Raw genomic sequence first — 23,610 nt, 5'->3', positions numbered from 1 at the left:
ACTAGTCCACGCCATTACCAGTTTCACTATGCAGACCTCCTTAACGTTATCTTAGCATAGTAAGATAACGTACTGTTACTGCTGCCAACACAAGTCCGACTTTTGACAATCCTGGTGTTGTCGTGGCTTTTTCGTTGGGTTGCTAACCTCAACCTCAAAGTCAGTAGCTCAAATTGACTAGTCACTCTGAGTGAGAAAGATGAGGCTTTCTACTCTTGTAAACCCACAGGCGCAATTCTACTCAGTTTAATAGGGTCACTCTGAGGTGGAACCGACTCTAGGACCCTGAGATGAACAGTTTCTGAGATTGTAACTCTTTAGAGGAGCAGACAGACTTATCTTTCTCTTGCAGAGCTACTAACGGGTTTGAAGTGCAACCTAGTGATTAGCAGCCCAATACCTAACCCAGTGTGACCAGCGATCCCTACACAACAAAAGCTATGCCTACTCAACTATTTCTAAATGTACAGTTAGTGATGTTGACAACATTCTTTACATTCCACATACACCCCACCCTCCTTTTCCCCCTTTAAAAAAACATTTTATTGGAGGTTCATATAACTCTTATCAAATCCATACATATATCCATTCTGTCAAGCATATTTGTACAATTGTTGCCTTCATCAACCTCAAAGCATTTGCTTTCGATTTGAGTCCTTGGTATCAGCTCCTCATTCCCCCCTCCATTCCAACAAAACCCTCCCTCATTAACCCTTGATAATTAATAGATTATTGATATTTTGTCATGTCTTATCACTGTCTGACATCTCCCTTCACCCACTTTTATGTTGTCTGTCCCCCAGGGAGGGGGTTATATGTAGATCCTTGTGATTGATTCCCCTTTTTGCCCCCCCTTCTCTCCTCCCTCCTGGCATCGCCACTCTCAACACTGGGTATGAGGAGCTCATCTGTCCTGGATTCCTTGTGTTTCCAGTTCCTACCTCTTTCCTCTTGTCCCACTATCATGCTCAGTCTTCATTTGGGTTTCAGTAATTCCTCTCAATTACACTGCCCTTGATCAAGCCCTACCAGGCCATTTACACCCTCCTCGTCACCAATTTTGGATCACTTGTTGTTCCTTTGTCCCTGAGTTTGTTAACACTCCCCCCCTCACCTCCCCTCTTCCATGCCCCCCCCCCCCCAGAATGGTAGGTCCCATTATTTTCTCCTCCGGATTGTTTATCCCACCTATCTTATCTAGATGCACCTGCAGAGATAATAATATGCACAAAAACAAGACAGAGAAAAACAAAGAAGCAAAAGAAAAGAAAACAACAACAAAGAAACCAGTGATGAAAAGAAGAAAAGCCTGTAAATAGTTCAAGGTCTGTTTGTTGACCTTCAGGAGTGTTTTCAGGACCAGTGCTGAGAGTGACAATTCTGGGAGGGTGGAGGGAAGGTGGTGTAGAAAGGGGGAACTGATTACAAGTGTGGTGGGGTCAGATCGGGCACAATTCCTACACTGTGTCTCTAGTGTTGTCCCTAGAGCTATGGGTCAGTGAGGGATGTCATATCTCATAGTGGGGCCGGGCATATGCTCCCCTTTATGCATTGGCTGTTCTGATCAGGGATATTGTCCTCAAGGTTTGGTGAGCCAGGGTGTGCTCCACTCTCTCTTCCTCTCCCTCCATGTTCTCCTGTGTGCTCTGATCAGCCTACCCTCCTTTTCTAAGTAGCATAAACTCACTGTTCCTTAAGGTTTCCATCTAATCTTACTTTACAGTTGTCACGTTGGTCCCCTGCAGTTAGTTTTTAGAAGAGCATAATTCTTAAGGCAGACATGTTTTACTAGTTAAGCTAAGCTGTGGTTTGGTTTTAATAAGACTAACGGCAATACTTTTGGCTGACACATTAAAGATTATCTCAGGGCAATAAATTCAAAGGTTCATCCAACCCCCCTGACTAGAAAAACTGGTGTCTTTTTGATATCACAGACGCTTTGGTGATCTATCAAACTGTAGATAATACATTTAGTAGGTGAGAGGAGAGGGAAATGTGTCAGATTAAATCACCATTTAGATACCCAGATGCTTACATTAAAATCTGGGGTCTTGATGGCTTGAAGATAAACAAGCAGCTATCTAGCTCAGAAGCAACAAATCCCACATGAAAGAAGCACACCAACCTGTGTGACCATGAGGTGTTGAAGAGATCAGCTATCAGGCATCAAAGGACAAAAAATCATATCGTATCGTTTTAATGAGGGTGAGTACAGAATGGAAACCCATCTGTAGGCAACTGGACACCCCTATACAGAAGGGTCACTGGGAGGAGACGAGCCAGTCAGGGTGCAGGGTAGCAATAATGAAGTATACAACTTTCCTCTAGTTCTTAAATGCTTCCTCCCTCAACCTACTATCATGATACCAAGTCTACCTTACAAATCTGGCTAGACCAGAAGAGGTACACTGGTATAGGTAGGAACTGGAAACACAGGGAATCCAGGACGGAGGATCCCTTCAGGACCAGTGCTGAGAGTGACAATTCTGGGAGGGTGGAGGGAAGGTGGTGTAGAAAGGGGGAACTGATTACAAGGATCTGTATATAACCTCCTCTTTGGGGGCTGGACAATAGAAAAGTGGGTGAAGGGAGATGTTGGACAGTGTAAGATATGACAAAATAATAATAATTTATAAATTATCAGGGGTTCATGGGGGAAGGGAGAGGGAGGGAGAAAATGAAGAGCTGATATCAAGGGCTCAAGTAGAAAGCAAATGTTTTGAAAATGATGATGGCAACAAATGTACAAATGTACTTGACACAATGGATGGATGGGTGGATTGTGATAAGAGTTGTACAAGGCCCCACTAAAATGATTTTTAAAAGAAGCAATAAAACAAAACTGTAACATCACTTCCAGTGCTACTTCCCCAGGATTTATACTCTACTGTAATGTCTCATAACCTCTGGGGATGTCATGACCATTTTAGAGAAGTTAATATAGTCCTCCTCACAGAAAAATGTGCATATACAAAATTTGGCACTGCAAGGAATTTCATGGTCAATGATTAAAAATCCCTGTTATGCAGAAAGAAACACTGATTTGTTCAATGGCGCCATCCTTGAAGGTGAGGTTCCTCTGAATCCCACATGTAGGCAGGAGCTAAGTCTATTGGGCAAACATAGTCATGGTGAATATGCAAGGTGACCCGTTAAACAGTTTCACAGGTAGAATTTATTGTCCCTACTCTAATGTGCCATATTTATAGCTCACTAGATGAAACCCATGAGAAAAATAAGCCATTTAACCTGGCTTGTATTTCCAAGAGTGAGATATCTTCAAGAAGGTAGCATCTAGCTCAAGAGTGCCTCTCTCAAACAAATGTGGGTTATGCAGTTCCTATGTGTAGGGCATTGCGCATATGCTCTCCCCTGCAACACAAGATGCTTCCTAGTCCTAGTTATTGAATGAATCAATCAAATTTTATTTTTATTGCACCATTCTGGAAAATCTACTCATGCCCCTTTCCAGTAATGACCGAAAAAAAAATAATCCATACCACCCAATTAAGAATAAAGCATATGTCTTCTTGACGATGTCTGAGCAGAGGCAGTGCCCATAGTTGTTGGCTCTTGCAGGTACTCAACATTAGCAAAGATAGGCTACTCGAGCAATCTCTGCAAGTAGATACATTTCATTGCAACCACTCCAAAAAAAATCAGAAGAAGAAGGTAAACATTTTAAAAGTAAGGAGTTTCACTTGCTGTGGTGTCTGTTACCAGAAGCAATAAGAATAAGGATAATGTGCATTGGTTGAGCACTTACCCGTCAAGAGTTATGCCGTGTAATATTTAATTCACCTCCACTACAGTCGTCTGATTTACAACTTCTCCAGAGCCCAGGACTGAGTAAAGAAGACCGCTCATGTTTCAGCTGGGGTCTTGGCTGCTTAAGCCATGAGGGAGATGCATTTCCTGGAATTAGTAAAGAAAAATCTAGAATCTGGGGGGTGGTTATTGATTTAGGGGAGTCCCTGAGCTATACAAACAGTTCATGCACATGGCTTTTTAGCAGAAGTATTAGATGTTCAAGTTTACCCAAAGATACCTGAGAAATTCATGCAATCTAGTTTTGAAAAGAAATCGTGGGAAACCCTGTGAGCACAGTTCTACTCTGACCCACGTGAGGTCACCATCAGTTGAACTGGACCTGAGGGCAACTAGCTATGAGATGTTGCTGACCTACCTAGAATGGAGGCAAGATGTCAAGTTGAGCATGGATCACAAAGGGTCAGCTCAACGAGACTTTTGGGATGCATTACCCTGTGAGTATACCAAGCCTCCAGGTGGCATTCTCGACCTTGTAACTTCATAAACTGCATCTTGTGAGTGGCCCAGGGTTGTAATTCAGAACTTGAATGACCCTACTGGCTCCTGACAAGAGACATGAATTAATAGTAAACCAGAAGACTTGCCATATTCCTTTAAATAGCAAACACATACCTCTCAATAGCTAAATGCGGGGTTGGGATTCAAATAATTAACAACCGATTTGCTCCCCTTCACTGTTGTTCCCACTCTCGTCACTTCTCCAGCTTTCTATAGCCCTGCATTTTTCTTTCTCATGTCTACGAGTCGTTTGGGGAAACAAAAGGCTTGTATAATAATCTCTATGCAGATGTAAAAAAGCCCTGATGACATAGTAGTTTAGGAATTAGGTTGCAAGCCTCAAGGCCAGCAGCGCTTTGAATCCACCAGCCTCTCCTAGAGAAAACGATGGGGATTTCTACTTCCTGTGATGAACTGCCGCGTCATGGAAACCCATAGAGACAGTTTTACATTGTCCCATAGAGTCCCTATGACTCAGCATTGGCTCAAAGGCAGTGCCATCCAAATATATATTTTCACTTATGTGTGTGCATTCAGGCACCTATGCACGTACACTTTTTTCCCCAGTCAATTCCTAACTTTCTTTAAATGTCAACTTTCCCATTAGGTGTTCTCCAAGGTCCCTGTGTTGTTGTCAGGTACCATTGGTTTGGTCCTGCCTTGTTCAGCAGCATGAAATGCTGCCGGGTCCTATTCAACCCTCACACGTGTTGTTATGTTTGAGTCCATTGGCGCTGCCTTTGTGTCAGTTCATTTTATTGAGGGGTTTCTTTTTTTACTGACCCCCTATTGTACCCAGCATGTTATCTATTCCAAGGAAAATATGAATTGAAGAACTGCCGTCCTTGCTTCTAAGACCAGTACAGTACCCTAGAATGGGAAAGCCCAAGAATATTTGAGTAGACAACCACTTTCAGAGTTATATCCCCTAAAATCTAATTTAAAAACAACAACACTTCTACCAACTTACAGTGAATCTGCAGACCAAGTAGAATTGTCTACAGGCTTTCCAAGGTTGTAAATCTTAGAAACTGACCAACTCATCTTTCTCCTGAGGAGTAGCTTGTGGGTTTGTGCTGCTGACCGATCTTAGTTAACAGCATAAAACATACACATGGTTCTCCCAGGACTCATCAGTGAATCTTAAAGGGTGCAGACAGCATCATTTTTCCACCACAGAGTATCTGATGTATTTGAACCACCAGCCTTAAAGCTAGCAGCTCAATACATAACCTATTAGACCACAATAGTTCCTTTGTTGGAATCCCCATCCAAAACATAACCAGTCATCATGGAGTCAATGATGACTCATACCAACATTGTAGGAGAGTATAGAACTGTCCCTGTGGGTTTGTAAATCTTTATGGGAGCAGAAAGCCTCATCTTTCTACCTCTAGCCATCTGGTGGGTTTGAACCACCAGACTTAAAATTAGCGGCCCTACACATAGGCCACTGCCTCATCAGAGCTCCTTTGTGAGACACCTATGAAGGAACAATACTGGAATATATGACTAAGCCTGTTTGATTCCATAGCATTAGCTTGAAATGATTGTTTTCATACTTATTTGTCAAATGTGCAAAGTAAAAAAAAATAAAGAATGAAAATTATCAAAAAAATCTTATTAAAGCTAAAATAAGGTACATATTGGCACCATCTTCATCCCCAAAGAGAGAATGGTTTTCTGGCAATGCTCTTGCTTTCTGGATTCAGTAACTCTTGCTTTCTGGATTCAGTAACCAGAATGCTCTTGTTTTCTGGATTCAGTAACTTGCCGTGGGGTTTGCTGCATCACTCTGTTCACTTTCTTTCACTTCAAACGTCCACAGTCAGGGGACTGTGGATCTCTATGTGCTTTCGGAATAGCGGAGCAATAAATAGCCTGTACTACACTGATTTGGTTACAGTCAAGTGTTGACCTATCTTTGGAGCCATGCTGTTTCTATGGTGATCGCCCATAGATCAGCGATGGAGCATTATGCATTGATTTTCCTGGTCAAAAGCTCAGATTACTGAGGGCACAGCTTATGGTTGCCAGAAAGCCCTGTATCCTGCCAATATAATTGCTCTCCTTTATTCTCTTCCTCCCCACACACACATCAAGGGCACGCAGTTCCCCAAATTGGTTTGCAGCCCCATATTTACTCCATCTTCTTTCTTCCTGAGGTTACCATGAACACCTCATGATACAATCGCTGATTTTGGAAGAGGCATTTGTCAATTCGCTTCTTGTTCATCTAATTCTTTTTGCCGAACGGTGCTCATTCAGTCATGCCATTTAGCCGGCGTGCCTACATTATCTGCACATCTGTCTATTTGTGAAGGAGAACCTCACTTCTAGTCACTATTTATTCCCAGAGGACCTCCTGCATGCCAGCAACTGTGCTTGTGAGCAGTGGATCAGGCTTGCTCCCCACCCGTAAAGTCGAACAAGAAATACCGACGTAGCAAGTGCGATGTCAGTGCACAGTGATAGGCGGTATCAGAGGAAAGCACAAAGTGGTACCAAAGAAGCATGTGCAACACGAAACAGAAAGCCTGAAGGACAGGCAGGGAAACAGCGAAGTTTCACAGAACAGATGGTCTTTGTGGCGGGCGATGTGTTCAGAAAACAATCCAACTTGTGCAAATGTTCTAAGGTGTGAGCTTGCCTGTGTCATTCAAGTAACAGCAAACGGTGTTTGGAAGTAGGTTGGAAGGTTTGGTCATTTTCCATTTGCTAGTTCTCTCACCCGCCCCAATGTATTAGCTCAGCTCTGTACCAGAGGAGGCCCGCTGACCTTGTGACTTGCAAGCGTCCACTCAGGTGCTTGGTGAGTGGAACACGGACTCTTGTTCTGTTGAAGGAGTCTGAACTGTACTGGCCAGTGGCATTTCAAATGGTGTTCCATGGACTTCTTGAATTAGAGGCCAGGAAAGAAACAGGAATGGGGAGCAAGGAGCAAACAGGTGTGGTTGGGTCCCTGTCTCTGTGCCTGTCTGTCTAAGCAGCTGTGCTAACTGCTGTTGTGCAGTGAGGCTGGCGAGGCAGCATGTGCCGAGCAAAGAGGGAAGAAGGGGATAAGAAAGGCGACCACGGTAACCTGGAGCCCCGGAGTTTGAAAGGGAAGGGAAGGATCGTGTTTGCGATTTAGAAAGAGCTTTCTGACAGACCGTTAGATAGAAGATATGAAACTGAGGAAGGAAGATTCGGGCAGGGGAGCTGTTGACCTACTGCAGATAGGAGGAGGTGAGGCCTAATCCAAGACTATATTTGGGGTTAGGAAGAGGAATGGGTAGAATTCAGAACTAATGAAGGAACACAGTCAGCAGAATTTAGTGAGGTACTGGATTTCAGGAAAATAGAACAACATGACTGTATAGAATTGCTGTAGAAGTCAAATGAAATGTGATTTTAAATAACATAGGAGAGTACCAATATTAATTGTGCATATTATTTTGACTAGATTATAACATTCTTTATTCCTAGTCATGTTTCTTTCCACAGGCCCCTCCCATGATTCATTGTAAATTGAGCTTTTTGCTAATTGGATTTGCTGAAAGCAATAGAGAATGCTATTTGGCTACTTCCTCTCTAGGGAATGTTGATATTTAAATATCCAGGTCATTATTTAGAATTCCCAGTTCCATCATGAAATATTTAAAATTGGATCTCATGATAATCTCCCAAAGCAAGCTCTCTTTTGCCTCTGGATAAGCAAATATTTGAACATAGGAAGAAGATCTTTTCTGAAACCCACAAATCTTTGATTTTTTTCCCAATGTTACTACATCCCAATATCCTGAAAGAGCCTGCAGCAATCATGAGTTATTGGTGATGGTGAACACAATGATGATGATCAGTAGTCATTACCCTTACCATATTTTGGGACCTACTATGTGCCAAGAAATATTCTAGGAACTTTATCCACATATATACACACATATATAAAGTTATATAAATTACCTTATTTCAATTTAATGATCAGTGTCATCCCAATGTTAGAGTTCAGGAAATGGAGACTCAAATTGTAATTCCTCTGTATCATCTAAGTAGTAATAAAAATATCAGTGATTTGATCCTAATCCAATTTCCTTGGGTCCAAATCTCATATTCTTCCTAAGTTGAAGTAGTAAGTACCCAGCATCCTCTCATTCTTCACTGGCCAGTCCCACCAACCGAAGCATAAGAGCTTTATCACTAGACCAAAGGTTTCTTGGTTATTCTTGCTTCCTCCACAGTAGGAGTAGATTTTCCTGATTGAGGCTGTCAATACATTGAACAAGCCTGCTTAAGTAGGGAGTATTGAGGCTTTACACAAGATAAACAGAATGACACTGCCTGTCACTCACTGGTGTGGGCTTAATTTGTCAGGCTAGACTAATTAGATTGGTAGGAAGTTGGGCACCTTTGTAGCTTGATGGAAATGTACACTTTTTACTTTTAATAGTTGTATTGATATATGATTGATACACCATATAATTCAATGGTTTAAATATATTTAAAAGAGTTGTACAATCACCACCACAATCAATGTTAGAACATTTTCTTCAATCTTAAACTCATTAATATTAACTCCCCCCCAACTCTCTTGCCATACCCCTAAGAAACTTTCAATCTAGTAACTGTCTATAGATTTACCTCTCTTGGATTTCATATAAAGAAAATCAGACAAACAAACAAATACATAAATAAAACAAAAATTTTAATACAAAAGAATGCAAACAGCAAATTAGATATGAGTCAAAAGAACAACTGATGGGGTGTTAAATTCTAACCTATCTACATCTGTGTTAATCCACTTTCCAGTGTATGTTGTCTGTGAGTGGGAATGTATGCTTTACCTGGAGGCAATTCTGGTAAAGCAGGAAATGAAGCTGCTGAAGAACTGCCATTGTTATAAGAGGCCTGGTGGTTTAGTGGTTACACATTGGCCTGCTAGCCCCACGGACTGAAGTTTGAAAACACTGGATACTCTTCTGGAGAAAGATGAGGTTTTCTACTCTCTACTCTCCTAAAGATATGTGAGCTCAGAACACCCAAAGGGGAAGTTCTACCCTGTCCTATAGGTGTTTGAACCAGCTCGGTGGCCATAGATTTGTTTTTGATGGTGGAGCCGGTTACACCGTGGGCTATTGCTAACTGGGAAGTCAGCAGTTTGAAACCACTGATTTCTCCCTGGCTTTCTACTCCCATAATGACTGGCAGTCTCCAGACTCACAAAGGCAGTTCTCCTAGGTCTTATAGGGTCACTATGAGTCAGAATCAACTTGATGGCAATGAATTTTCTTTTGGAGTCATTCTGTTAGGCTGAGATTCACAAGATCAGCTGTTCAAAACCAACCACAACTCCTCTGCAGAAAGACGGGCTTTCTACTCCCATAAACCGTTACAGTTTCAGAAACACACAGGAAATTCCGGCTTGTCTTCTAGGGTTGATATGAATTGGCACCAAGTCCATGGCTGTGAGTTTGGGTTTTGGTTTGTTTTAACCAAAACTTGAAGGGGTTGATGGTAGAAATGAGTTTTCTCATGAAATAGTCCATTGTCTGACTCTTCTGAGGTAGACACCCTTCTAAAGTATTCCAATCACCTTACCTAACCCTTTCATCTAAACGTGTTCACAGTGAAGACTGAATTCAACCTGCCAGGATGTATATTGTTGCTATAATAGTGACCTGCTATATGACCGTCAATGACCTTTAAAAACCCCTCTGAACTTTGTAAAATCTTTACAGTGAGAATAATACTATCACTTTTGTCATAAGGTTTCAAATTGATTATGTATGGAAAGCGCTTGGCTAAGTTCTAAACACAAAATGAGTACTTAAAGGGCGTCAGATGTTAGGATCGACATTACCATCACAATCATTATCTTCTAAACAGTCATTGCTTAACATCTGAAATACAGTCAATGAAGTAGAGATGATGTGATTTAGACATTGAGAGTTCTCTCGATTATGAATGAGTTCTGTTCCAAAACCTGTTTATTTATAAGTCAAATGTGTACATATATCTGAACAAAAGAGCCCAGATGCTATTTAATGGAGTAAAATGTTCTTCTTAGCAAATAGTATACAGTGGATATTCCTATGCATAAAACTTAAAGACACCCTTCCAAATACACCAAAATATATTTAATAATAACATAGTATTCACAATGAGGATGTTTTGTTGGATGCCCAAATGGAGTACTTTTTTGTTATTATTAACTATTTTATGTGTACCAATTTTTTAATATAATGAGCTTCATGGAGGCTGACATGCCAGACCTATGTGTAGTTGGATGCTGCTTGAATGGAAATTATATGGCTCAGGCCTATATATATATGTTCCATGATTGAGGAGAATTTGATTAAAAATGAATATTTTGACTATGAGTTTTATGTATTTATTTATTTTGAAAGCTATTCTACATGAGTTCTCTGAGGGTGCACATTTATAAAATGAGTATAACCATAACCACTGGCTTTTATTATTATTAAGGAACAGGGTAGCTAGGAAAAGGTTAGAACGTGTTGTTGGTACTTAAAACATGGTAGACACTATTATTTTACTGAAAATAGGAAGATCAAGGAAGTAAAAGAGGAAGGAGCCTTAGAAATGTTTCGATGGACTCTTCTTTGTGTGTGGGTTTGTTTTCCTTGTTCTTGGAACACCTTAGATTTACTGTTTAATTTCTATGAACCTTACCTGCATCATTTGAGAAATATGGACAATTATAACTTGAAAATGCATTTGTATTTTATGATCTATGTATGTGTGGGGGGGCACACCCTTTGCTCTCTAGTCCATTCTGACACATAGCAACCCTGTGGGACAATATAAAACTGCTCCTGGGGGTTCCTAAGCCTGTGAGTCTTTAGAGGGTCTCAAACTGCGGGCACCAGGTAACCCACCACATCATGAGGGCTCCTGTATAGATATAAATAATAGGCTTAGATATAATAGGTAGAAGTATATATATAGCTATACAAAGCTATACATAGACACAGAGATAGCTATACATAGACACACATACACATGTTGTGCTTGTTGTTAGGAGCCATTGAGTGTTCCAGCCCATAGCAACCTTATGCACAACAGAAAGAAACCTTGTACGGTCCCGTACCGTGGTGACAGTTGTTCCTGTGCTGTGTCAGCCCATTGTTTCAGTCAAGGTGTTGCTGCATCTCCTCTTTTTCACTGTTGCTCATACACTTCATCAAGCGCAAGGCCATCCTGTAGGGACTGGGCTCTCCTGACAACATGTCCAAAGTATGTAAGACAAAGTCTTGCCTCTAGCAAGCACTCTGGCCATACTTCTTCCAGCACAGATAGGTTTGTTCGTTCAGCAGTCCACGGGACTTTCAGTAGTCTTCTCCAGCACCACCATCCACTGGCAGCCAGTCTTCTGGCAGCATAATTAAGTGTCTGAAATAGTACCTGGTACACAGAAGCTTCTACATAAATCTGAGTTGGGTTTTTTGTTGCTGTTTTCTTTGCTTATCATTTCTTCCTTTTCTTTTCATTAATCTTTTCAGGACCAAATGTCTCCTTTTGCATTCCTCTCTTCGTTCATGCCACACGAATCAGATTCAAACATCTGTGGACATAGATAGGATCAATAGCTGATTCCACTCCAAAATGCTACCCCAGTTTCTGGTACATAGAAGATTTTCTGTAGCTAGATGTCCTAGATGTGTTCTTCAGATATAATCTCTGGACACATATTTGGTTTATAAGTGGGGAAAATTCACAGCGAGCAATGGATATACTGAGAGGGGTGATGAATAACATTGTGCCAATAATTCCCTGAGTTAAATGAAAGTAGCAAGTGTCTGAGTCGAGCTGATAGCTCACACAGGAAAGAAGTGAAAAGGAGTCAATTCACACTTGGATCTTCCAAGGTATTTCAGACTCCACGCTGGCCATTTTCCCTGCCATCCCCTAATCAGTGAATGGACTCTGCCAATGTCAGCCACGCTGCTGATTGAGCCCCAACAACTTCATACAATTCCTCGTGTGCACGGAAATGTGGATATACAAAGAACAGGTGCACCGGCACCTTTAAGACTATGATTCCAAGTAGACTATAATCCGGCATCACTAGTAGTTGCCTTTTATAAGGTCTTCAAGAATCTGATGAGTACAAAGGAATTTTACAAAGAATCATTTAAGGATGAGCAGATGTAATTTTGAGATTACAGCCCAATTTAGGACCTGAGCTTAAAAAAAGAATAATTTGCCACCTCTTTGAGGATTGCCAACCTGCAAAATCTGCTGATAACAGGCTTTGGAACATCATCTGGAGATGGTGAGAATCTGCAGGGTTCCGAGCCCCACTCCTTCGCAGTCCCCCAGAGCCCCGCTCCTTCGCAGTCCCCTCCCCAACAGTCCAGCCCTCTGAAGGAGGATCAGGACAGCTCTACTTTTTCTTCTCAAAATGGCCTTCCTTGATGGGTGAGCATATTAAACTATTACAGACCCCAAGGCTTTTCATAAAGACAATACTTAGCAAACAGCAGGTCTAGGGCTTGACCATAAGCACTGACTTTTTTATTGGACATTAGGCCTTTTGGGGCTGCTCTTTGCTACAGAGTTCATCTAGTCACCCAAATATCTGCCCTACTTTATTGAGAATTATAGAAGGCCAAGTACTTTCAGGAGCAAAAAGAATACTAATCTTAACAGAAGTACTCTCTTTAAATCATATGGAATCTTAGTACTATCTGCAAAATCTTTTCTTATTAATTGAGCAGCCATTCCTTTCAAAACCTTCATTTAACTTCCAGGAGTACAAAGAAAAAAGAACAGAAGCTGTAACTCAGTGGCCTTAATCTAGTGAATGGAAAAATAAATAACACAGTGCATGCAAGGAACTACCAAACCATCTCTAACTCACTGTTCATCCACTGAATATCATGGAGCCCAGCATCCTGGTGCCAAATGCAAGCTTCATAAATCCCTCAACCCAGAAGTCTAGTCAGGTGCTGCTAATTAATTATATTTTGTCCTTGAAATGAATTTCTTTTGCTACCCTGAGGTAGTAAAATACAGATTTGGAGGTGTATGTGAGCTATAGAAGGAATCAGCGTTCTAAAGGTGGCCTTTAAAGGGTACAAATCCCAACATCTTACTTTGTTCAAATGTGGAAACTAAAGTCGGGGTGGTGGTGACCGGGGACACAATGAATGCAACAGAATTGCATCAAGAACTCAGGTACCCCTTTCCCAACCATCACCCTGAATTGCGACCCCTTATTAAAATGTCGGTGTGGAAGTAAGAGCAAAACACCCCTGGCTTCTCAATGGAGGCAAAGGAGGGAACTCCATTGACATATTTGCCCACTCCAGATGCCTTTGGTTTGAACTCCTGGGAACTCCTTTGGACGTGTTATCAAGAAAGATCGGTTCTTGGAAAGGGACATTACACATGGTAAAGTAGGTCAGCCGCAATGAGCAAATCCCCAATAAGATGCATTGACACAGTGGCTGAAACAATGGATTCAAGCATAACAACAACCATGAGGATGGTATAGGACCAAGTGATGTCTTGGACTATTGCACAGGGTCACCGAGTCAGGACCCACTGGGTAGCACCTAACCACAACTGGGTGAACTTGAACTTCTAATCTTTGGGTTAGTTCATGAATGTTTTACCTGTTTGCTCAGTCTAGAGATGCCTGATCTTCACAAGTACCTTATAAAACCTTCTCTGTAAGAAATCTCACTGAACAAAGACAGGCAGAGGTGGCTTCCTCAAGAGTGGTCCTGATCTGCTAAATTTTTAATACCGTTTCTTTCAACTGATCCTTTTAATTAATATGTAGAGATATTGCAGCTCTGCCAGCTCATGCCAACTCTCTTGCACCTTCGAGTTAGTGCACTGGAGCATGAACTTGAGTCATCAGTGAGCAAAAGTTGAAAATGCTAAAATGGGAAGCATTACTGGGTGGAATCGCTATATATGCACTTACCAGGATCAATTTTCCACTTAGACAGCTTTTGCCCAGTTGTGCTAACTACTAACCAATCTATACTTCCGAATGGATTAAAGTAAAAAGGTCAGGAATCATAACACCATCCATTTAACACTCATTAATATTCAATTGTGGGCTGCTGAACTTGCCCCAGGCTCCATAACACCGAGGACTTATTTATAACCAGGTTACAAGAAGACCAGCTGCCTATACTGTACAGAAGCACATGTTCGTGTGTATGTGCATGTGCTGTGTGCTAAACGAAAGGAGGAAACAGCAAATCAGGATGTGGTACTTAACATGTGGCGGGAGGATTAGGGTCTATGGTCAGGCCTCATGGGACACATGTCGTAAGAGCTATGTCCCAGACCTGTACACTTTGCTCAAAAGCTATATACTGATTCCGGGCTTCTTTGGTACATCTATTCAATCAAATTTAGGTGAACCTGCCTCAGCACTATCTGCAGAATTATAACAATCAGGAAAAGTAGGATGCTTTTTAGAGATTGTGCATTTCGTGAAGAGAGGGGCTGGGAGTCTGACCTGCACAGGCAGTCCTTTGCTAGTACATGGAGTGGGGAAAGCCTGAAGAGCAGCAGCTCCCACCCTGAGCAGAGGTTCATGGCAATGCTGAATAGGGAAAGATTCAAAAGATTTATGGGAATGCCAAATAGGGAATGGATAAACACCACCAAGAGGCTTAATCCCCTTCTGCTCTCTATATAACAACTTGGGCAATATTGGGCATGCATCAAATATCCATTAAATTATTAAAATGTAGGCATATTTTAAAATGTGCTCGTGATGGAGAAAATTGAGAAAGAAGTCAGAAATTAAGACAAGCCAGGAAACACAGATTTGGAAAGGACTTAAAAATTAATTACAAGGTGAAGAAGTCTTATCCATGAAATGGGAAGAAACACATATGAGTCACAGATGGTTGTGAAGATGAAATTAAACAGTGATTGTCGTTACCGCTATTACGACAGGGAAAGAAAATTATCATTTCGCATAAAACTGACAGTCACTACTTTTGCCTTCTGAAAGGAGCGGCAGCATGAGTCATATCGGTGGGAAAATAATTCTCAAAGCTATTTCAGTCCTCTTCCAGAAAACTGTTGGGGAGCAGGAAAGAAGCCACGTCCTGTGAGCTGCTGAAAGGGGACCCATTGGGGACAGGCAGATCTGGTAGGAGGGCCATTAAAAAGTTTTGGAGATGACAAGGAAGGAAGATGAGAGCAAATGCCTATCCGTTCACCATTCCCTGCCACCTGAAATCACAACTACGGTGTCTGTTTCTGGTACCCATGACTCGGTATGCCACACATCTGGAGTGTTCTAAACATCTGGATGGTGAACTGCCTTCAATAAAAATTCTCTTCTCTTCCCAACACTTTATCAGAAAATATGAGACAGAAGAATAACTTCAGGGAAGCTGTCAGATTGAATATCTAGAGACAAAGTTTGGTAAAGTAACACTCGGGGTCCGCTCTGTGACAGAAGAGCAGAGAGCAGTAAATTGCCTGTGAGCCAATAAGCAAGACAGGGGTGATGGTGATTATGAGTGATTTTCATCCCCCTAATTGTTGTCAGGAAACCTGGGAGACATCGGAGCCAGGAGGACGGAATGACTGACATGTAAATGATGAGTTCCTGGAGCCACATGTCACTGAGACGCCACCAGGGACAGCTCATTGCTGGATCTAGTGATCCCTCATGTCTAGGTTGTAAGTGAGTAAGCACCAGCTCAGCCACGTGCCCGAGCGTCCAGGCGGAGATGTGAATACTCTTACCAGGCATCGGAAGCAGGCATCCCTGACGAGGCAACGGGATCACTCGAAAAGGCACGCAAACCTTCTAAAGTATCTCACTGGAGAAACAAATAACGAGTTAAAAAGGCTGGCAGCAACCCAGCTGGGGACGGACAGCAGTACCGAGAGGAACCCTGACTCAGCCGCCGCAGGATATTGGGGCGGAGACGGGCAGTGATTATCACTAGTCCGCATCACGGGCAAGCTGACTGCAGGATGCATTGGTTTGGAGGGGACGAGTCTCTTTGGTAAGCCGGGTGCCATACATATATGACCATATATCTATATTCCTTGGTGCACCCCTCTGTTTCTAATTTGCCCAAAGTCCAGCACTCCTTTCTGCCTCAAATCCAGTGCCTATAAATCCAAGGTAACTTATTACGAGGGCACTCCAAACACTTGAGGTTAAAGCCCCGAGACTCGGCCCTTTGTTTGGCACACCAGCAACCTGAAGTCCAGCGAGTGTGATGCCATCACCTCCGATTGCCAGGGCAGCTGCTCGGTTAGGCTTTGCAGCAGTGGTTGCTTTGGGGAGCTCTTCTGCTCCTTCCTATAGGCAAGGTGGGCTTTCGTTGCACATCAACTCTGCACCCAGCATAATCTCATATATCTGTTATTCAACACGTATTGAATACCCACTGCATGCCAGTCTCACTTTGAGGTTCAGACTCTGCAAGAGAGCCGTGGGATCTGCGTTTCCAGAATGGACAGCTTGTCAGGATAGAGCGTCTGTCTGAGGAGCCTGAGTGGTGGCGTGGTTAGCATGGTGCTGTGGGTCGCATGGTCGGCAGTTCCACATCACTGGCGGTTCCACGGGAGAACTGGCAGACAGTGACTGTCTCAGAAAGCCCCAGGAGCTCACTGTGAGTCCGCATCAACTTGTCAGCCATGCGTTTGGGTTGTTTTTGGATTTTCTGTCTGTCTGTCTTTGCCTTCTTTGACACACGCCATCTGTAAACATCCTCTCTGACCTGGTTTCAAATCCAGTTCTGTTCGTCCTAACCGTAGTGCGAGGTTACATCTCATGCAGACTGCAAAGTGTGTCCACGACCTCAGGTTACCTGTTCAAGGTTGAGTGTCCATGGGACGCTCTCTTCTGACCTCCCTGCTGCAAATGTGCGAGTTCCCACTGCCACTCTCAAGATGCCAGCCATAAACTTCCGAGTTCCAAGCTCTCCTTTGTGTCTTCAGAAGGCTATAAACTCAGAGTTCCCAACACTCTTTCAGAGTGGATAATTCCTTAGAACTCAGAGAATTCATAAAAATGCCATATTTCTGATAACAGTATGACTCTCCCCAAACCCAAACTATCACCGTTAATCAGATTCTAACTCATAGTGACCGTATGTAAGATTTGTGGGGCTGTAAATCTTAATGGGAGCAGAGAGCCTTACCTTTCTCCTGTGGCGTGGCTTTGAGCCGCTGACCTTGCTGTCTGTAGTACGATGCTTACCCTGCAGAGTCATTAGGGCTCCTTAGTGTTTTATTTTCAAACCAAACCAAACTCACAGCCATTTAGTCAGTGTGCATTCATGTGACCCTAGAGGACAGGGTGGACCGGCCGACGTGTGTTCAGGAACTGTTAGCTTCTTACTGTAATACAAAGCCCCGTCTTTCTACTCCAGAACGACTGGTGGTTTCTAACTGCTGACTGCTTACACTTAGCACTCCAACATAACCACTACACCAACAGAACTCCTCACAGGTTTATTACAGAAAGGCATCCACAACGAGGCACATCGGGTGAGGTCTGGGAGGGGCCCTGACAAGAATCTTCCATGCCCCAAAGAACAAATCATCTCAAAGGTGAATGTCTTTCACTAACCAAGGAATTCACCCAAATGTCAGTGTGCAACATTGTTATTGGGGCTTTATTAGGTAGACATGATTCATATTCCATGTGATTGATTTCAAACTCCCCCGTCCAACTCAAGATTGGACTGAGAGCACAGATAGACTGGGTCTTTCTGGCTCGGCCAGCCCTCGCTCAAGAGTGGCCTAATTGAGGTAACTGAGACCCCAGTCACTCTAGAATGTCCGTGGGTTTTCATTTCAAGAACCAAAGACAGAGACCAAAAGCTGTGGGTAAAGTTAATGGCACACACTCCCTAGGGGAAAACCAAACACAAGTCAGCAAGGAATAGTGTCTAACACATTGTCTGTTAACAACAACAGTGTACTGGATGACTGAATTGTTGGGCTCAAAGAAAAAAAATTACTGTGTGTTCTATAGCTATTTTAAAAATATGTTTGGTTTCCTGTGTTTTAGCTTCTGATGATGGCTACAGAAGCTAGAAATAACTCTTACTGGAATGAGATTCAGCAGGATAGCAAGTGTGGCTTCTCGAGAAAACCAAGCAATGTGATTTTACAGGAAGCATTTATTTCTTACCCAAAGCTCCCAAGTACAGAAACTATTACTTGGGAAACATTCTCTGGCTGCTTATGAAGTACAGTGATAACACTGATCATTTTAGTTTGGTGTTTGCTATAGGCATAAATTAAACACACGGTCTTATCACTAGCCCTATGGGTTTGAGTTATGCTCTTTTTTATTTGTCAGATAAAGAAACTGAGGCACAAAAATGAAGTCCACACAGGTAACAAATAGTAGAGTCCGACTGAGGTCCTAGACGGCATGCTTCCACCACCTTTCTGCTAACCACCCCTAGGTTTCCTTCAGTGTTCCATTTGGAGAAAGTTATTTCCATGAGAAAAGGCCAAGCTCACAAGGTCACAGCTTTGTTACGAGACTGAGAGTTGGGTGAATGCTACCCATATTTAGTTTTATGGGAAGAAGTCTGGAGCCAAAATCATTGAAGGGAAAAATATAAATTTTATCTCCATAGCACTTTTTGGCCCTGGCTTCTGATTTCTTAGGTGTGTTTAAGAGGGAGGAATACATTTGAAGTAGAGGCAGGTCAAAGCCACCAGCGACTCCATGGGTCAAAGTTGAGACTGTCTAGTCCCGTAAAGAGCTCCAGTCTCAGCAACCCTGTCCTTAGGGGCTCAGTGAGTCGGCATCGGCTTTGAGGGCAATGAGTTTGGTTTGGGTTAGGTGTTTATTTCTTAATGTGCTGCAAACCAGGATTCTGTAGCATGAGGAAACCAGTAAGGGTGAGCTAGAAATACCTCCGGCAACACAACCAGGTCGGTCTTCTGAATGTCTTGAGCCAAAGCCTAGAAAGGTCATCAATCTATCCACCGTGCTTTGGACGACTGGATTATTCTCATCAGGTGGTACTGCCGCACCTCACTGCCATGGAGTCCATGCTGATCATAATGCTCCTGAGGGGTTTTTGAGGCTGTAACTGTTCACAGGAGTAGGAAGCCCAGCCTTTCTCCCACGAAGCTGCTGGTGGTTTCAAACTGTCGACTGTGCAGGTTCCAGCCCAACCCTTACACTACAGCACCAGGGCTCCACTCTTGAAAACACTAGCAAAAGAATATTAGTTAGTCCCAGGTGTAAGTGGTATTAAAGGCTGGTATCTTTCTGGATTTCATAACAATTTTGCTAGTGCGGTGATAATTGATACTGCCCCTTTCTCCTTCATGGAGCGTGATAGGTTTAAATGTTCTGTGTTTCTTGTATTAAATTGAGGATGGTTTTGCAGAATTGTGAGCTGCACTGTAAGACCTTCCAGAGTTCTTTCTTTATGCAGCATTTAATAGCAAGCAGATTTCACGACAGTAGTTTCTCCAATAAACTGGGTACCAGAGTGACTAAAATCAGGGGGCTCCTTCTCGCCACCACTCCCTCCCCATGGCCTCGTAGAATGGATGATGTTTGTTTTATCTAAAGCCACTAACAGTCAGAGATTGCTTATTACTACAGCATAACTGAACCCATCCTGACTAATGCATTTGAGAGAGGCTACATGACATAAAGTAGGGGTCCTGAGGTTTCAATGGTTAAAGCACTCATCTGCTAATCTAAGGTTGATGGTTTGAATCTACGAACCACTGAAATAGGAAGGTGAGACCAGTCTGCTTCCATAAAGAATTATAGATTTGAAAACCCTTTGGGGCAGCTCTACTCTGTCCTACAGGCTCACTCTGAGTTTGAAGCAAGTCGACAGTGGTGAGTTCCGTTGGGTTCGGTGTGATGTCATCGAGAACAGAAAGCATTTTACATTAGACATTTCTAATGTGAGCTTAGGAGAAATTGGAATGTAAAATAATAAATAAAAACTCTCCTCTTCGAGGTGACCCTGTTATTACGCTCAAGTACTAGTAAAACCAGCCCTTATTAGAGATTCAAATCACAAGTGACTGTGGAAGTTATTCATAAAACTCTTAGAAACATATACAAATGCCTTTATAAATTAAAAGAAAAGTTCAGTTACAGTTGGTCGTGTGAGCTTATAGCTACCATTCACCCGCACACATGTCACATGTATACTTAAAGGTTCGTATTGGGTTTTTTCTTTATATTAATGACAAAACTAATTTCTTAAGCTGAGCAAATATGTTTCTTCATGAGAGGATTCCACCCTCATCCTTCCAACTTTTCCCTCCAACGAGAACATACCAGTGTTCCATGAACCTTTGTCTTTAAGCACACTATTGCTTTTCTCAGGAACGCATTTCCACTCAATACCGATCTTTCCGCCAGCAACTTTCACACTGACTATAAACATCTCCAAGAGCGAGGAGACCTCACGTTAAGCACCCAATAGTATAAACTGTTTCACATTCAGAGTTTCATTTATTCCTATAAAAATATGTTTCATTGCTTCTCTTTCACAGATGAATAAGCTTAGTCTCAAACAATTTTTATAAAAGCTTACCCAAGGCCACACCACTTGAAGAGCATGCAGGTGCTGTGGATGTCTGGTCGGCTCGCCTGCGTGGCCTCGTCAGGCCGCATCCCAGGGTTTCTGCACGGGGGCCAAGCGAGGCTGGTCCTTCAGAAGGTCCTCAAGGCGCTTGTAAAAACACAGAGCCATCAGCTTCAGACCTGGGGCCGAATGAATCAGAAGTTCCAAAGCCCGAATATTCCTAGCAATAGCTTCTCCACATGTGATTGTGGGTGTTGTCAGGAGGAACCCTTTTATTTGGATTATTTTTAAAATTCACTTTATTGGGGCTCGTACAACTCTTATCCCAATCCGTACATCCATCCATTGTGTCAAGCACATTTGTACATCTGTTGTCATCATCATTCTCCAAACATTTGCTTTCTACTCGAGCCCTTGGTATCACCTCCTCATTTTTCCCCTCCCTCCACAGCAACCCCCTCCCTCATGAATGCTTCATAATTTATAAATCATTATTACTTTGTCATGTCTTACACTGTTCATTGTCTCCCTTCACTCACTTTTCTGTTGTCTGTCCCTCAGGGAGGAGGTTAAATGTAGATCCCTATAATCGGTTCCTCCATTCTCCCCCACCTTCCCTCCACCCTCCTGGTATTTCCACTCTCCCCACTGGTCCTGAGGGGTTCATCTGTCTTAGATTCCCTGTGTCCTTTCATTATATCACAGTACTTCCTGGCTGAAAGGCATCAAAGAGAGGAAAATGTAGCCTAAGATTATATCATATAATCTTCATATAAAAAAGGAGGGGATTAAACAAGATTTTATTCATCAAAACCACAAATGATAAGCATTAGCTTTGGTAATTAATAAGCCAAATTATTGTAAGTTACATTGTTAAAAAGGAACAATAATGATTGTATGATCCAAAAAACCATGGTCATCTTGTACTTAGCAAAAAAAAACTTTGGTCCTCCCTGATCCCCTAAATAAAAATAATAATTTTACTCCAATAAAAGTGGGTTGGATGAATAAATGACTTGGTCACATAAATCTATTTCATCTGATATCTAAGTGAAAAAGGTTCGTCTTTTCAGAAAAGATGGAGTTCTCACAGGAAAATGAGAGCCAGTGATGACAAATGCGATCACTGCAATCAGAGCGACGACTAGAATTGGTGAGAACTGTGTTGGGTATGAAATGCGCTTTCCCTCTCGTCTGCTGGGAACACTCCCGTGGCAGTGGGCTCTCACTAGGGAAGCCGTCCCGGGGATCCTCAGCAGCTGCCGCAGATACGCTCAGGTCTCTGCGACAGGTAAGAAGAGGTGTCCCTTCCAATTGGGAAGATGCCAAGTCCTGCAGCCTCAGGTCCGTACATGGTAGAAGAGACGAGCTGTGATCCTAATGAAATATTGTGACTCTTTTTGTTTTAAGTTAACCTTTCACTGTCCCACGATTGATAGTATCTCAGTTATCTTCTGCAAGCCTAGCAATATCATCCCATGCTACCTGGATATTCTCAGTTAGATGCCTCGCCATACCTGAAAACCTGGAGTTCCAAAGCTGAACTCTTTAAACTTAATTCTCATTCTGTGTTTTTATTTCTTTAATATATTTACTTTAACCACGAAGCCACCTTACTGAGAAATTGGGGAACCATATAGACTCCCCTCGGACATTTCCACATAAAATTAGGCATCAAGTACTCTCCATTCATATTTCCTAAGCCCTTCTCATATTTGTCATTTGCTTTACCCCCCTTATCGAGCCCTTTTGGCATAACGGGTTACACACAGAGCTTCTAAAGGCAAAGGTCAGTGGTTCAAATCCACAAGCTGCTCTGCCAGAAAAATAAATAAATAAAACTGGCTGTTCCCATAAGGTTTAAAGTCTCAGAAATCCAAAGGGGCAGTTTTATTCTGTTACTGTCGGTTACAATCGATTTCCAGGTACTGAGGTTGAGTTTGGGGTGCTTACATTTATTCTGGATACCTTCACACAGTCACCATTTTCTTTCCATCTAGATTTCAGGATTTCTCTGCCATGCCACCGCATAATTTATCTTCTACAGTGCTGTGTTTTTCATCTACGACACTTATCCCACCACATAGCACTCCCCAATCCACACCCTTTATCTACCTAAATAATTCCTATGCATACTTAAAATCTATCCTAGGTATCACTGCCATGTGAAGCAGCTCTGGCTGCCTCCTTCTTCACAGTTAGTCTTACTCTATGAGTGTGTCTGTCACCATACCTTTGCATTTTTATTTTATTGCTTGTTTATCTAATTTACTCTCAAAGAGACTGCCTTTGGGTTCTCTAGAGATAAAGAACTAGTGGAAGGGATGGCTAGAACACACCTGTGGGAGATGCCCGCAGACGCTCACTCTAAGGTCTCTAGCTCAAGAAACAAGAAGAGTGCAGAGCAAAGTTCTGACAAAATATCGGTTTGAAATCTGGGACAGAATACTCGTACACTCTAGAGAAATTACATTTTGATTGATTGATTAATTTTATTTCATTAGATGACATTGTGGAAAGTAATTACAGTGTATTGTATTGTAGATTACAAATGTAACTAGAGCCAGACTGCTGCTTGGCCAGACGACTGGGGACCATAGACTAACCAAGTGGATGCATATGATTAACTATTCCATATAGCATGCATTTCTATGAGGGACAGCATTGATTTTTGTGCTTCCCTTACGATTCTAATGGGGTGTCTGGTACAAAGGAGATGCACAAAAGAACTTCCTGAATGTGCTGCACT

Source organism: Tenrec ecaudatus, chromosome 4, assembly GCF_050624435.1.
Source record: "Tenrec ecaudatus isolate mTenEca1 chromosome 4, mTenEca1.hap1, whole genome shotgun sequence".
Classification (NCBI taxonomy): Eukaryota; Metazoa; Chordata; class Mammalia; order Afrosoricida; family Tenrecidae; genus Tenrec; species Tenrec ecaudatus.
Note: the sequence above shows the minus strand (reverse complement) of the source record.